Below are 15,612 nucleotides of genomic sequence, written 5' to 3' on the forward strand. Positions count from 1 at the left end.
GAGAGAGGGGAGGGAGGCAGCCTGCACAATATCCACACACAGAGGTACAGACAGTAAAGGTGATGTTGCTATAGACTGAATGAAAAATGGTACAGATATTTATAGTAGTGTTAATGATAACAATCGTAATGTTAATGATTATAATAACAATAATAACAACAGGACTAGTAACAATAGTCGTTGCAGCAGAGGGTGTCGAGCAGGAACACGGGGGCAGCAGGTGACCCGCAACCACAGATCCAGACTCCACAGCTCCAGAGCCAGAAAACCTGCAGGAAGTGATAGGAGAGAGGAGAGGGACGAGAAAGCACAAGACTACCAGAAAGGGGAGAAGTTGTGTTAGTAACATGCAATAATGGGATGAGGTTGCATACAGAGGGAGAGAAAGTAGAGGAGAGAGGAGCTCAGTGCATCATGGGAAATCCCCCGGCAGTCTAGGCTTATAGCAGCATAACTAAGGGATGGTTCAGGACTCACCTTTGGGTGTGGTTAAAACAGTGAGTCGGTTCATGAACACTCTGAGAGAAGCCGATGGAATCTAACAGAGAGATAAACACAGTACTGAAGCTGTCATTCTCAACATCCACATGAATATTAAAATCCCCTACAATAATAACTTTGTCCGTTTTAAGGACTAAAGTTGACAAAAACTCTGCAAATTCAGATAAGAATTCAGAATACGGGCCAGGTGCTCGGTACACTATAACAAAAAGAATTGGTTGCAGTGATTTCCAACTTGGGTGTGAAAGACTAAGAACAAGACTTTCAAATGAGTTATAGTTTGGTTTAGGTTTAGAGCTGATTAGTAGGCTAGAGTGGAAGATAGCTGCAACTCCACCTCCTCGGCCTGTGCCTCGAGGAATGTGAGTATTAATATGACTGGGAGGGGTGGATTCATTTAGGCTAACATATTCTCCATCACCCAGCCAGGTTTCAGTAAGACCAAATAAATCAATATCATAATCTGATATTAGTTCATTTACTAGTACACCTTTAGAAGAGAGAGATCTGATGTTTAAGAGTCCACATTTAACTCTACTATTCGTTTGCACTATTGCTCTTGTGGTTTTAATTTTTATGAGGTTTTTATGCACAGCTCCTCTTCTGTTTACCTTTTTAAATAATTTCGATGGTCGGGGGGCAGACACCGTCACTATAGGATTTTCACAAAGTAACTCCTGAAATGGAGGAGCAGAGAAGTGTGTTAGACTGCGACTCTGCGTAGGGTTTTGGGTGGGTAACTGCTGAAAAAGAAGGGCAGAGAAGTGTGTTAGACTGCGACTCTGCCTCCTGGTCTCAACTCTGGGTTGTCATGGATTTGGTCCACTAATAAACTTGGCCAGATTTCTAGAAATGAGAGCTGCTCCTTCCCAAGTGGGATGGATGCCGTCTCTCCGGATCAGACCAGGTCTTCCCCAGAAAGTCTGCCAATGATCAACAACGCCCACATCGTTTGCTGGACACCACCTCGACAACCAGCGGCGGAATGACGACATGCGGCTATACATGTCATCACTGGTCAGATTTGGCAGGGGTCCAGAGAAAACTACGGTGTCCGACATTGTTTTTGCATATGTACACACCGACTCAACATTAATCTTAGTGACCTCCGATTGGCGTAACCGGGAGTCATTACCACCGACGTGAATAACAATCTTACTGTATTTACGTTTATCCTTAGCCAGCAGTTTCAAATAAGACTCAATGTCGCCCGCTCTGGCCCCAGGGATGCACTTAACTATGGCCGCTGGCTTCGCTAACTTCACGTTTCTCAAAATGGAGCTGCCAATGATCAGAGGTGGTTTCTCAGCGGGTGTGTCGCTGAGTGGGGAAAATCTGTTAGAAACGTGAACAGGTTGATGGTGCCCCGTGGACTTTGAATGCTTACGACTATTCCTCCTTCGGACAGTCACCCAGCCCCCCCCCCCTTTCCTGGCTGCACAGGGGATGCCGGAGGACGGCTACCAGAGGCTAACTCAGGCCGTTCCGCACCGACTACCGGGGACTGGCTAGCTACAGTAGCTAAAGACTGATCTACCAAGGTGCGGAGCCGGACTTCTAAATCACTGAGCCTCGCCTCCATGTCTATAAATAAACTACACTTATTACATGTACCATTACCGCTAAAGGAGGCAGAGGAGTAACCGAACATCTGACACACCGAGCAGGAGAAAGTAGGAGAGAGAGAGGGAGAAGGAGAAGCCATCGCTAGCTGCTAAGCTAAAGTCGCTAACGGCTAAGCTAAATTACTGTAGCGTCAGCTACCAAAACTTTAGAACAACTATGAGATTGAACAGCAGTCACTAAAGATGGAAAGAACTGTGAGTGCTTAGGCAAAATTACTGTAAAGAATAAGTGTTTAGCGAACAGTTGGCCGCTGTAATCAAACAAATGTAACTGTTATTTAGCGAGAGCAACAACACGGTACCAACACACAAGCACCGGAAACGGAAATGAGTCGACACGCTTACCGCAATACGTCAGCCAAATAAATGGACTTTATTAGCTGCTGCAGTGCAGGATGAACTCAGAACAGACCCATTTCTCACCTTATTATTCTAAATCATGCAACGAAGAAGAAGAAATGCATAATAAATCCTGGGACAAAATCTGTAGTCAAATACTGTACAGCATGTAGTCTGATGAACAAGACTTGTGTTATAGCTGACTTGGGCAGTGAAATTTTTTTTAATTTATGTGGTCATAGTTGTCCACAACTCAAATCAGAATATAAGAAGAAATGTTTTATACCACCTCAAGAAGGCTTCCTATCAGAAAGGTAGGAAGGTATTTCAAATGTACAACTGCAGTACTTAAATCTAAGTAAAGTAATTTCCCTGACATTTTTGTGTTACTTTACTTTTAATAGACCCATGTAAGAGGTTTTATACTTCCTGTGAGTATAATCCAATCAATCTTATTTTCATACTGTATATCCGTTGTGTAATTTGATAAATTGTGTTGTATGTCGTGCTCGCATCTCAGAGAAGACTCTGACTGCAACATGCATCTTTGTAAAGAGAGAAACGGACAGAAAAAGTCTCTAACTCTGCCTGTCAGCTCGCTCTGCTCCGTTAAAACTGAATTTACCATACAGAATTGAATACGAGTGCACTCCAGATTTAGCTGCAGCCAGCTGACCGTGTGCTTCTCCCTATACCGCAGTTCTGTGTCCATGCATGCAGCAAACTGAAAGCACTGTCTGTCGGAGCGTCTACGTGAAAAGAGAAGGAAGACATTGCTGGTAGTATTGTCTTCAGAGTTGTTAAACACCTCAGCGCACTGAAGGAAGCCATCTGACTGTGTGAGGGGCAAGATCGTTGATGTCTGCAGGCAGAGTAGGAGCTCTCTTGTCTGACTGGTCCACCAATAGCAGAGAAGATGACCCCTTGAGTTATCAAGCACGTAAAGTTTGGTTCAGATGTGAGCATGTACACTGAAGTTACGACAACTTCCGTGTCATGGCGAAGAGCTGATCTCTGACGCCACGCCACGGACACACCCATTGTGCAAATAGCACAACTTTTCATCTTCAATGCCTTTAGAAGGCACAGCACAAATTTGAAGTCGGTCGGACTAAATCCCTAGGAGGAGTTCGTTAAAGTACGAAGTGTGTAAATCATCCAAAATGTGACGTAAAATTCAAAATGGCCGACTTCCTGTTGGTTTTAGGGCATCGCTCCAAGAGACTTTTTTTTGCGTCTGAACAAGATACACGTACCGCAGAAAATTCGTGCACGTAGGTGAAACGTGCGGCGGGGGCTGCTTCGTTAAAAGTCACTTTCTGTTGCCAGCAGGTGGCGCTATGACTGTGGGTGAATGTGAGCATGTACATGTGTTCAGGGCGGGACTCTCATCCTACATGTACAGTTTGGTCCAGATGTGAGCATGTACACTGAAGTTACAACAACTTCCTGTGTCATGGCGAAGACTTGATCTTTGACGCCACGCCACGGACACGCCCATTGACGAAAACGCGCAAATAGCACAACTTTTCATCTTCAATGCCCTTAAATCCCTAGGAGGAGTTCGTTAAAGTACGAAGTGTGTAAACCATCCAAAATTTGACGTAAAATTCAAAATGGCCGACTTCCTGTTGACTTTAGGCTATGGGTTCTTGAGGCTTTTTTGTGCGTCTTGATATGATACATGTCCCCAGAAAATTTTGTACATGTAGGTTGAACGTGAACAAGGGGATAATCTTTTCCAATTTTCTAGGTGGCGTTAGCGAGTCATTTTGCCACGCCCATGTGCGAAACTTGTAGAATACGAAATTTTTCACCGGTTCTGACATGTTTGCAAATTTTGGTGAGTTTTCGAGTATGTTTAGGCCATGTCAGTTGGGCCTACTTTGCAGAAAAAAAAAAAAAAAAAAAAATATATATATATATATATATATATATATAATCCGAGCAAATTCAATAGGGACCTCGCACGGTTGTGCTCGGGCCCTAATAAACAAGCAAGGAGAAGCAAGTCGACAGAATGTCAGAAGACGAGACATTTTCTAAAGAGAATGTCGTTGGTACACAGCCTGTCACAAGAGTGCGTCAAGTCGGAGCTAGACCTGTTTATGGTACTGTTAACACAAACAAGTATTGAGAAATGTGTCTATGTCGAATATCGGTTGAAAAGAATACGTTTCTGTACACGCGCGTAAAAATCACCAAAGCTAACAGCGGAAACCTGGATCAAGCAGTCAAAGTGGGCCTTATCAACTACCCTGGATGTACAATATTTTCACAGGTCGACATATCGTTGGGGGACCGACTCATAACGCAGTCATCAAACACATATCCTTACAGGGGTATAATAGAGTGCCATTTGAACTATGGAAAGGATTCTCTGCAGACACAGTTTGGATCCTGACTATTTTGCACGGAGAGAGCAGGTCATATGGATGACGCAATGAGAGACTATTTAAAAGAATGGAGTACATATAAGGTGGCCGCGTAGTGGAGCTAATATCTCCTTTACATTCTGACTTGTTTTTTCAAGACAAGTTAATGATAAATGGAGAAGACCTCAAGATAAAATTCATAAGAGCTAAAAACAAATTTTGCTTAAAGAAAGTCACCGTATCTCCAGCTGTTAAGCTAGCGCATGCTAAGGCGTTAACGCATGGCAACGTTAAATATCCCATAGACAGAGTGTGTCTTAAAGATTTTGACGGGCACTTGTGTTTGTAATCAGGGAAATATATTCTTGAGACAAATACCTAAATTCATTGTAGTAGGATTTATAGATCATGAGGTATTTACAGGTAGTTATGCGCGTAATCCATTTACATTTAACCATTATGATATAGAAGTTTTATGTTTATATGTTGCCGGCCAACAATTTCCTTCAAAACCTTTTCAACCCAACTTTACCAGAGGGAATGCCATCAGGGAGTATCATCAATTGTACTCGGCAACTTTAAAGTATCTTAAAAACAACGCTATGGCCATAACCCGCGACAAATTTTGTAATGGATATAGTCTGTTCTGTTTTAACCTGAGCCCTGATGAAGGATGCAGAGATCATAGGTCGCTCATTAAAAACGGTAGTGTTCGAGGCTCGTTTTTAGAAATCTGCTTCAACGTACAATAAATGCGGTTATTTACGCCACATATGATTGTATAATTGAGATCATCAAGAAGACAGGTTCTCATTGACTTTTTCCAACTTTAACAAACAATAGTATGAATATGATAGAATTGTCAAAAGTACTTGATAAGGTCGTAAAGCAAGGTGTCTTTCTTGGAGTATTTGCTAGTGACCAGCTTCCTAAATCTGTTATTAAAAAGAGACCCGCCATGTTGGTGGTAAACACAGACCCCTCCCACCTGGGAGGACAACACTGGGTCACTATCTATATTGACAAGCAGGGTGTGGGGTCATTCTTTGACAGTTCTGGGAACTCTCCAGTATACTCACATTTTCCTGAATCCTTTTCTGTCTTTCTCAACAGTAATTGCAAGTCCATGTGCAAAGATGTGGACCGAGGAGCAGGCGGGGCTGGCAAGGCTCGAGGCGAGGCGACCGAGAGGGGGCTGGAGGCCGAGGTGAGGGAGGTGAGGAGCGTGGAGGGAGGCCGCAGGGACGCCGCGGAGGCGAGACAAGGGGAGAAGGCAGGTAGGCGAGCCCGGCTGACTGACTTGATGGCGGAGGTGAGTGGACCTGGCGGGGAGAAAGAAAAGACAGTGTTAGTCTCGGGAGACAACAGATTAAGGGACAAGGAATAGGAGAGCTTGGAATGTAGCAGTGGCACCAGGACTGAAGCGACGACGATGAAGCGAAGATGGAGTGGAGAACCGGGATAGAAATACTGTTGAAGATGAGGCTGATGGCAGGCAGGTGTGGCGGGCGGAGGTGGAGGTTGATGAGACACAGGTGCGCGTCATCAGCCGGGCTCCAGGGGGGAGAGGGAGAGAGCACACACAGAGGGAGAGGGGAGGAGACACGGGGGAGAAAACAGAAATGCGAGACGAAGGAAAAAGAAACAAAAGAGCAAAGAACTCACCGTCAGCCGGGCTGCCACCGCAACAGGGCCCCCCCTTAACGGACGCCTCCAGGTAGACCCCCCGGCTTGTCAGGGTGGGCCCGGTAAAAGTCTGTCAGAAGGGACTTGTCCAGGATTTGGCTGGTGGGGATCCAGGAACGTTCCTCCGGACCGTAGCCACCCAATCCACCAGGTACCGGTATCCCCGGCCTCTACGTCAGACATCGGGGGGGGGGGGGGGGGCGCCGCCGCCGCTGGTATGCAGAGGGAGCTGGTGGAAACGGGCCTGATTCGGGAGACATGGAAGACGGGGTGGGCCTTAAGGTGAGGAGGGAGGGTTAGACGGACAGTGGAGGGGTTGATGATGGCCTCGATGGGGTAAGGGCCGATGAACCGGGGGGTGAGTTTTTTCGAGGAGGTCTGTAGGGGGAGATCCTTGGAGGAAAGCCAGACTTGCTGCCCGGGCCGGTTGGCAGGCGCAGGGGTCCGGTGGCGGTCTGCCAACTGGCAGTTGCAGGCTGCGGTGCGCTGCAGAGCCGCCCTGGCCAGTTGTGGGAGCAAGGGGGGTTGATAAATGTAAATGTAAATGCTCCGTACTTATATAGCACCTTTCTAGTCTTTTCGACCACTCAAAGCGCACCAGTCACACACATTCATACACTGAGCCTAAGTGCTCAAACGGAAACTAACATTCACACTCACTCATACACTGGCGGAATAGCCACCAGGGGCAATTCGAGGTTCAGTATCTTGCCCAAGGACACTTCGACACGCAACCAGGGGGAGCCAGGGATTGAACCGCCGACCTTCTGATTAACGGCCAACCCAGGGAACACATGAACGGACACTTACCAGTGGCGGTGCAGATTTGGGAGTTGTGGGCATACTCGATCCAGGGGACGTGAGAACTCCAGGAGGTGGGGCTGCGGTATGCTACACACCTGAGCGCCACCCCAGGTCCTGGTTGGCCCGCTCGGTCTGCCAGTTGGTCTGGGGATGATAATCGGAGGAGAGGCTAGCGGTGGAACCCCAGACTACAGAGGCGACGAGGCAGGCACGAGGCAGGATGGTGTCGGGGTGGTCTGAAGGGGTGTCTGGGGAGTGAAGGCGGGAGAGAGCGTCTGGCTTGGTGTTGCGGGACCCGGGGCGGTAGGAGAGGATGAAGTTAAATTGGTTGAAAAACAGGGCCCACCGGGCTTGGCGGGAGTTCAGTCTTCTGGATGTAAGAAAGGTTTTTGTGGTTGGTGAGGACTAGGAAGGGGTGCTTTGCTCCCTCAAGCCAGTGCCTCCATTCCTCCAGAGCCAGTTTGATAGCCAGCAACTCCCGATCTCCCACGGAGTAATTCTACTCCGTGGGGGACAGCCGGCGTGAAAAGATGGCGCAGGGGTGGAGTTTGGTGTCTATAGGGGAGCGCTTGGAAAGGCAGGCGCCTACGCCCACGTCCGAGGCGTCCACCTCAACCACGAACTGAAGTGAATGGTCGGGGTTGGTGAGGACGGGGGCTGAGGTGAACAGGGTCTTGAGGTGGGAGAAGGCTGCAGCGGCCTCTGGAGACCAGATGAAAGGGACCGAGGAGGAGGTGAGGCGGGTGAGGGGGGCGGCGACGGTGCTGAAGTTGCGGATGAATTGACGGTAAAAGTTTGCGAAGCCGAGAAAGCACGTGGTGAGGCCGAAGGGCATGACTAAATACTCGTAGTGACCAAGAGGGGTCTTGAAGGCGGTTTTCCATTCGTCCCCCTCTCAGATCCGCACAAGGTGGTAAGCGTTTCTTAAATCTAATTTGGTGAAAATAGTGGACCGAGAGAGGGACTCGAAGACGGAGTCCATGAGCGGGAGGGGGTACTTATTTTTTATGATGATGGCGTTGAGCACCCTGTAATCGATACAAGGGTCTGGTCTTTTTGGCTACAAAAAAGAAGCCAGCCCCTAGCGGAGAGGAAGAGACCTCCTCCCTAGGCCGGGGAGGACTACCGGGGGCTCGAGCTGACAGGAGACAGGACGCATCACAGGAGGCGCTCCAATTCCTGATCTTCCCCCGCGACCAATCGATGTTAGGGTTATGGGTGGCTAAACAGGGGAGACCGAGGACCAGGGGAGCGGCAGGGGAGGAGATTAGGTGGAAGGCGAGGGACTCGTGGTGGTTCCCGGACGTGACAAGGGCTAATGGCGGGGTGCGATGGGTGACAGTGGTGAGGGTTTGTCCATTAAGGCCCGTGGCGTGAAGGGGGCGTCAAGAGAAACCTGGGGAACCTTGAGCTGACAAGCGATTTCCTGAGCTCGCGCTCCTCTGGGGAGAGGTGAGTGCGGCCTAACTGCATGGGATCAGGAGGTGGTGAGGAAGGGAACGGAGGTGTTGCCGGGAGAACCGGCGGGACCAGAGGAGCTATGGGGCGTGGCACGGGGGACGGCGAGACAGCGGCCCTAGACGGTGTGAGGCACGAGCGGGATGCAGAGGAGCCGCGAGCGGCACGATCCCTCTCCCTCTCTCGCAAACGATTATCCAGATCGGTGGCGGCCTCGACCAAAGCGTCAAGGTCCCTCGGCGTGTCCCTAACGGCCAGCAGGTCTTTAATGCGATTGTTGAGGCCGTGTTCCAGCCCGAATTAGCCGCCAGAATGGAAACGGAAGTCGACCGAATACTCTGCCACGCTCCAATCGCCCTGGCGGAGGGAGAGGAGGCGACCGGTGCCTCTCTCCCCCGCACCGGGCGATCGAAGACTCTCGCATCTCCTCCACAAAGGAGGAGTACGAGGAGAGGACGTGGGGCTGACCCTCGCCGACCGCTGCGTACCAGCCTAGGGCCCGGTCGGGGAGCAGCCCAGCGATATAGCAGATTTTGGCCTCATCGGACTGGAAGGTTACTGGTTACCTTTTAAACACCAGGGCGCACTGTACCAGGAAACCGTCACACGTGCCCAAAACGCCAGAGAGACCGGGGATTCACGGGAAAAGGGAGCGCCAGCGGTGGGGCACGGGGCAAAGTCCGCGGAGAGGGAGGGAGGCGGGGACCGAGAGGGGGACAGCGGCTGTGCAGAACTGGGGTCGGGGAGGCGTGCCCCAAGGCGCCACACCTCCTCGTTCAGGGAGCAGAGTGCGTCCGACACCGCCTGGAGCACTGCCCCCGGAGAGGGGGCCATTGTAAGCCATTTTGCATAACGCTACTAAAAGGTCTGATGCAGATTTAATAATATTCACTCTGAGATGGAGATGCTCCGTGCAAAGTTTGCAGTAAAGACAGGTTTCTTTTAATGCGATCAGACATGTTTATTTACTTTTAGATAGGGTGACATCTATCTCAGCTTAAATCACATCCTAATTTCCGACGCTCATGTGATGCAGGATAAAACCGGAAAAAGACTTTGGCACAGAGTTCCGCACAGCTGTCGCAGATAGAGAATGCAAACTTGGCTTTATCATCACTTCATTTTAACTTCTGTTTTTATGTATCACATCTGATGTATTTGTTTACTAGTTTATAATTAATAATTGCAGGCAAAACGCAAGAGTGAGCAAGTTTCTCATGGCATCCAGTGGAATTTGTGCATTTTATATTAAATAATTTGGAGACTCAACTCCTCTTTTCTCTCCCCGAGAGAAGGAGAGGGGGTTAATTATCAACCCGCTTCAGACGGCTGAAGAGACCCCAACAAAAGAAAGGGGTTGAAAGGTCACTTTCTCAAAGTGCTATTCATGAGCAGTTGATTGTAAAACTGCCACCTTTGATTCCACAGCCTGATAACGCGGTTCCTGACTGTTAAACTGACAAAAGGGACGCTAACCAGCGATTAGTATGTCCCTGAACAGCCTATCAAAATCTCCTAAAAAGGGGGCAGGAAATCCTAAACAAATGTTGTTGTTGCTATCTGTTGTTGATATTAGTGCTGAAAAGAATCTAAATAAGTTACTTTTGCAGAGTTTTTATTTTCAGCAAGATTAAGGACACCCCTTCATCTTATGTGTAACCAATGCTTGTTCACAATACTTTCTCACACAATTCCTTTAGAAATGATGATAAAGAAATGTCATACTATACTCTATTAATTATCCAGCTTGAATTTGAAAACTAAATTCCTCAGTTCCTAAGGAAAGATTGTTTTGGATTAATCTAAGCTTTCCTCGTGTAACCTGAGCTCCCCCAAGTGGACGAAATAAGTATCACATACCATCGTTGGAAATACCGTTAATGTATAAATGTCACTCATTATTTAACAGGACCAATAATGTGACAACTACCAAATGCTTAACTTAGAACGGTACAGTTTGACCACTGAGGTTTGATTGTGGGAAATATTTGATAATAACAAATAGATTTTCTTTTCTTTTATAGACATTAAAGGTTTAGAAGGACTGCCCCCTGGGGAACCACGCCCAGGCAACAAAAGAGCGACACGCGACGTTGTTCGCTCTCTCTGCTCTGCTCTTCCCCTCGTGCCCTGGTCTCCCGCTCTGCTCTCTGGACGTTCGGCACGCGTAAGACCCAACAAACATTCTGAGGTCACGGATGTCCCGTAATGTTAATATATTGTCTTTTAACTCCTCATAGCTTACTTTCATTAGTTCTCCTCTGCTGTATGAGTCAAATGCTTCCCACAATCGAACCTCCATTTCTCATTGTTCAGCCATTGTTTATTTTCCCTCTCTTTAACCACCCTTTTATATGCATTAGTTAGTTAATAAATTCACTGTAATCAAGGAACTGTGTGTGTTGACTATCTCCATGTCCCAGATATGAGACTGACTGACTGATTTAAGATAATTGAGCGATTATTAACTAACTGATCACTAGTAATAATTGTATAATTACTAAAAGCTACCTGGAGGTCCGCAGATTCTAGGATTATAACAACTCCGGTGGTGCCCTTTTAACGAGAGCTTTTATGGATTTTTGATATTTTCTGAATATGAAAATTCATAATTGGGTATTAATTCTCATGCATTTATTAAAATTCATAGCTAATTTAGCCATGCTACAATAAGGTCTCTGAAATTAAAATAAACTAATAGGCCTCTAAGCTGGCCTATTTACTACTATCCTGGAAATACTGATGTGTGATGTGGCGCTGTATCTGTAACAGTCAAAACAACTCTGTTCTCTATCCAGACTTCAGGGACAACTTCGACCCTGAAGCTGGATAAACAACAGGCTCACTCAGCTCCCCTCACTCATTCGAGCACACATGTACATGAGGTGTGCTGTGAGTCCTTCTGCAGAAGACTTGAATAAAATTCAAAGAAAGACGAGTGTTTGCCTGAGCTGTTTATTTGAAAACTAGAATTGCCATCAGGTGTTAACACAACGAACAGTATATACAGTTGGAAATAAGATTTGGATTATAATCACAGGAAGTATAAAACATGTTTCACGTGTCTAAGAAAAAAAAGCAATCAAACATTAAATGTTAATTTAAAATTACTTTATTCTTTGAGTTCTATTCTATTCTGAGTGATATCAATGGCAGTGAGGCAGTTATGGCTCTGAAGAATATTAGTAGGCTATAAAAGTTAAAAGCAAATTTTGCATAATAAGGTGTGTAGGTTCCACTACCAGAAACAACGTTTTGGACTAGAACTTGTTTTTAGTTAGCCTAGGCTATGAGAATAAAGAAACTGAGCACTCTCTCTCTTTTTCTCTCACACACGCAGACAGTGACTTACTCATGCCACTCCACCGTCATCTCTCCGCCATCGGATTCTCCCCAACTCATGTCATTGCCAGAACTTCTTGGACATTCAGCCTTCTGCTGTACTGCTTCTATCAAATACACAGCTGTATCTCATGATACTACAGCCTGACGTCTAACAATCATGACCGCTGAGCTCAGAAAATAACATTCGGGCCAGCCCGATCAAGTACATTAACAATGACAACGTCAAAGTAAGTAAATAAAACCACCTAATACATTATTACTAAACAGCCAAAATCTCTTTGTCAATGAAGTCGTCTCCAAAGTCGATCATTGTTTTCAGTGCGCTCAGGATCAGAGCGTTCATATCATCACTGATGTATTTCTCTTCACTGTAGTTCTTCACAGGAAAGATGCAGTTCATTGGGATTCCTACTTCTTTGCTGAAGTCTGACATCTGAGTGTTACAGAAACATTTCAGCTGGTCAGTAAACGTGAAGTTTTGAATTTTTGTGCTCAAACATATGTGTGTATAGAAACTCACCTTCTTCTTCAGGTGCTTGTCTGTACACGTTCTTCACATCCTTCTCAGTTTCAGCACAGGCTGCATCGATGTGGGTGACTATCATCATTTGGGGAATGTCTGAAGACAGAAACACACTCAGTGTTTTGGCAATGTGAGATGCAACTCCTGAGCAGGCGGGGCTCAGGAGGCTATAAAGAAGCCTGCTGGGTGATATGACTCTCTCTTCTCCTGGTCTGCCGACTGTTCTGCCTTGTTCGGTTCTTTGTGTTCTACACCTATACACTGCATACACACTGATCTGACAGACACCTACAATTGTATATTTAGCTTAATTTACTTATTAAAATATCTTATTATTTTCAGACTGTGTGGTTTCCCGCTTTTGTCACTTGCTGTTGAGCCAGGTTGAGACAATAGAAAGTAGGTAGATACAGAATATATAAATATAAGAGTATAAATATAAAAATAAAATAAAGGAGTGTGGGTACGTAAAATATTTAAAGAATAGTGAATACATAGCATCAGATTATTGCACATTTATTATTAAACCGGTATTATTGCACAAAACAGATTGTGTCCGTGTGTCAGACACTTTGATGGCCACAGGCGGACTGACTTCCTGTGGCGCTCTGTGGTGCATTTTGGGGGAATAAGTCTTGCACTGAAAGTGCTCCTGTGTTTGAGCAGCACGTCATGGAGTGGGTGGGAGACATTGTCCAAGATGACATGTAGTTGGACAGCATCCTCCTTTCTGACACCACCGACAGAGAGTCCAGCTCCGACCCCACAACATCACTGACCTTGGATCAGTTTGTTGAGTCTGTTGGCGTCCGCTACCCTCAACCTGCTGCCCCAGCATGCAATAGCAAACAGGACAGCACTGGCCACCACAGACTCCTAAAACATCCTCAGCATCATGCAGATGGTGCTGGATGGCAGAGATGGCTTTGGCCCTTCCTGTAGAGGGCCTCAGTGTTCTTGGCCCGGTCCAGTTTATGGTCCATGTGCACTCCCAGGTATTTGTAGTCCTCCACCCCCTGGATGGAAACAGGGGTCTGGTGCCTTGGCTCCTTAGATCCACAACCAGCTCCTTAGTCTTTGTCACGGTGAGCTGTAGATAGTTCTGCTTGCACAGTGACACAGTCCCCCCCACAGCTCTGCACTCAGCCTCGCACCCTGCTGATGCATCCAACCACAGCAGAGTCATCAGAAAACTTCTGAAGATGGCAGGACTCTGTGTGGACTGTGTGGTAGCTGAAGTCTGTGGTGTAGATGGTGAAGAGGAAGGGAGAGAAGACAGTCCCCTGCGGGCCCTGGTGTTGCTGACCACGCCGTCTGACACACGGTGTTGCAGTGCACATACTGTGGTCTGCCAGTCAGGTAAAACATGACCCTCACAGTGCTCGCCGGCTTGTCCAGGTGGACAGGAAGAGATGGCGTCCTCAACTCCCAGTCGGGCTGGTAGGCGAACTGGAGGGTCCAGGAGAGATCTGACCATGGGCGCAGCTGATCCAGGACCAGTCTCTCAAGGGTCTTTATAATGTGGGAGGTCAGTGCCACAGGTCTGTAGTCCTTGGAGTCACTGGGAGTGGGTCTTTGGCACAGGAACGAGAAAGTGTCTTCCACACGGGACCCTACGAGACTCAGGCTCAGGTGAGACACGGTGAAGGACTCCACATATCTGGGGGGCACGGCTTTGAGCACCCCGGACGGCCGTCAGGGCCTGCAGCCTTGTTGGAGTGGAGTGTCCTCAGCTGTCTTCTCTGGTCAGCAGTGAGTCTGTAGCATCCTTAACGTTAGCATACAGCAGGTCCAGGGTCCTCTCTCTCTAGTACAGCAGCTCACATACGGGTGAAGTGGTTAGTGTGGTGGTCATGGTCCTGGGTGAAGTCACCCGAGATCACAATGAGGGCAACAGCGATGGCATGTGAATTTCCCGTGGCAGATATATGGCCGGAGTCCCACAGCAAGCAGTTCCAGTGTCCGGGCTACCGGTACGCTGTTTCACCGTAATGTGACCGGGATTACACCATCTGTTGTTAACTAACGCAAGCCCCCCGCCTTTATGCTTACCGCTCTCGGTTCAGTCTCTTATCGGCCCAAACAGTCTGAAAGCCGTCGATGGAGACGTTGTTGTCAGGAATATCAGAGTGTAGCCAAGTCTCCGTGAAGCACATTAACACACTACCCTAGAACTCCCTCTGACTCCGGGCTAACGTTGTAGCTTGTCCATCTTATTAGCCAGTGATCTCACGTTGCCCATGAGAGAGAGGGTAGACACGGCTTAAATCTCCTTCACCTAAGTCTCTGTTGTCTGGACCCCTCTCTCTTCCCACGCCGTTTCGTTCTCTCTGCATCCTCGTGGTCCTCCTCCAGATCTCGAGGGGATGTCTGTGGGCCTGGGCGCCATGCCGGTCGGCTTCAGTCAGATTTAGTTGCTGTGCAACGGTTGCAATGGCTTAGTGAAAGGAGCAAATTCACGGCTAACAACCATACTAAACACTCTCAACTGCATGATTAGAGAGAGTGTAGCTGAATTACTTATTAACCAAAAGTCACATGGAGATATAAAAAAGAAAGTTAAAAGTTAGAAAGTCAGGCAACAAGCAGGAGCAACTGCAACAGGCTGCTGCACGGTTTGATAAGAAGATGTTTAGTGTATATGGCCCCATGTTGAATGACAGTAGAGAACCTGTCGCTTCGACAAAGGGTGACATTGCCACTCTGCTGGCCAGGGACTTGACCACATATTGGTTTGATCACATTTAGAAACACGTGTGCAGAATTATGAGCTGTGTATAAACGAGGACGGCTGTGTTGTAGTTGTGTTTAACTTTTGCTGCCAGTATTAACCATTTGCATCACAGTGCAAAATGTTTTTTTAAGATCTAACTTTATAATCCATAAACATTTCCCAGTCCGTTATCCTGCTGCAGCACAGTCCTGGTGGTGACAAACTGTCTCCTAACAGCAGGCT

At 47.3% G+C, this 15,612-nt stretch overlaps 1 protein-coding gene and 1 pseudogene across 2 annotated transcripts in view; one reads left to right on the top strand and one right to left on the bottom strand.

Annotated features, from left to right (window-relative positions):
* Window positions 1-15,612, top strand: part of LOC119903735 (interferon-induced protein 44-like) — a 153,519-nt gene that overhangs the window by 34,353 nt on the left and 103,554 nt on the right. The window lies entirely within an intron of this gene.
* LOC119903738 overlaps window positions 11,730-15,612 on the bottom strand; it is an 18,224-nt pseudogene continuing 14,341 nt past the window's right edge.

This window comes from Micropterus salmoides, unplaced genomic scaffold (assembly GCF_014851395.1).
Source record: "Micropterus salmoides isolate LMB-PRFRI ecotype aquatic unplaced genomic scaffold, ASM1485139v1 Ms_hic_scaffold_15, whole genome shotgun sequence".
Lineage (NCBI taxonomy): Eukaryota > Metazoa > Chordata > Actinopteri > Centrarchiformes > Centrarchidae > Micropterus > Micropterus salmoides.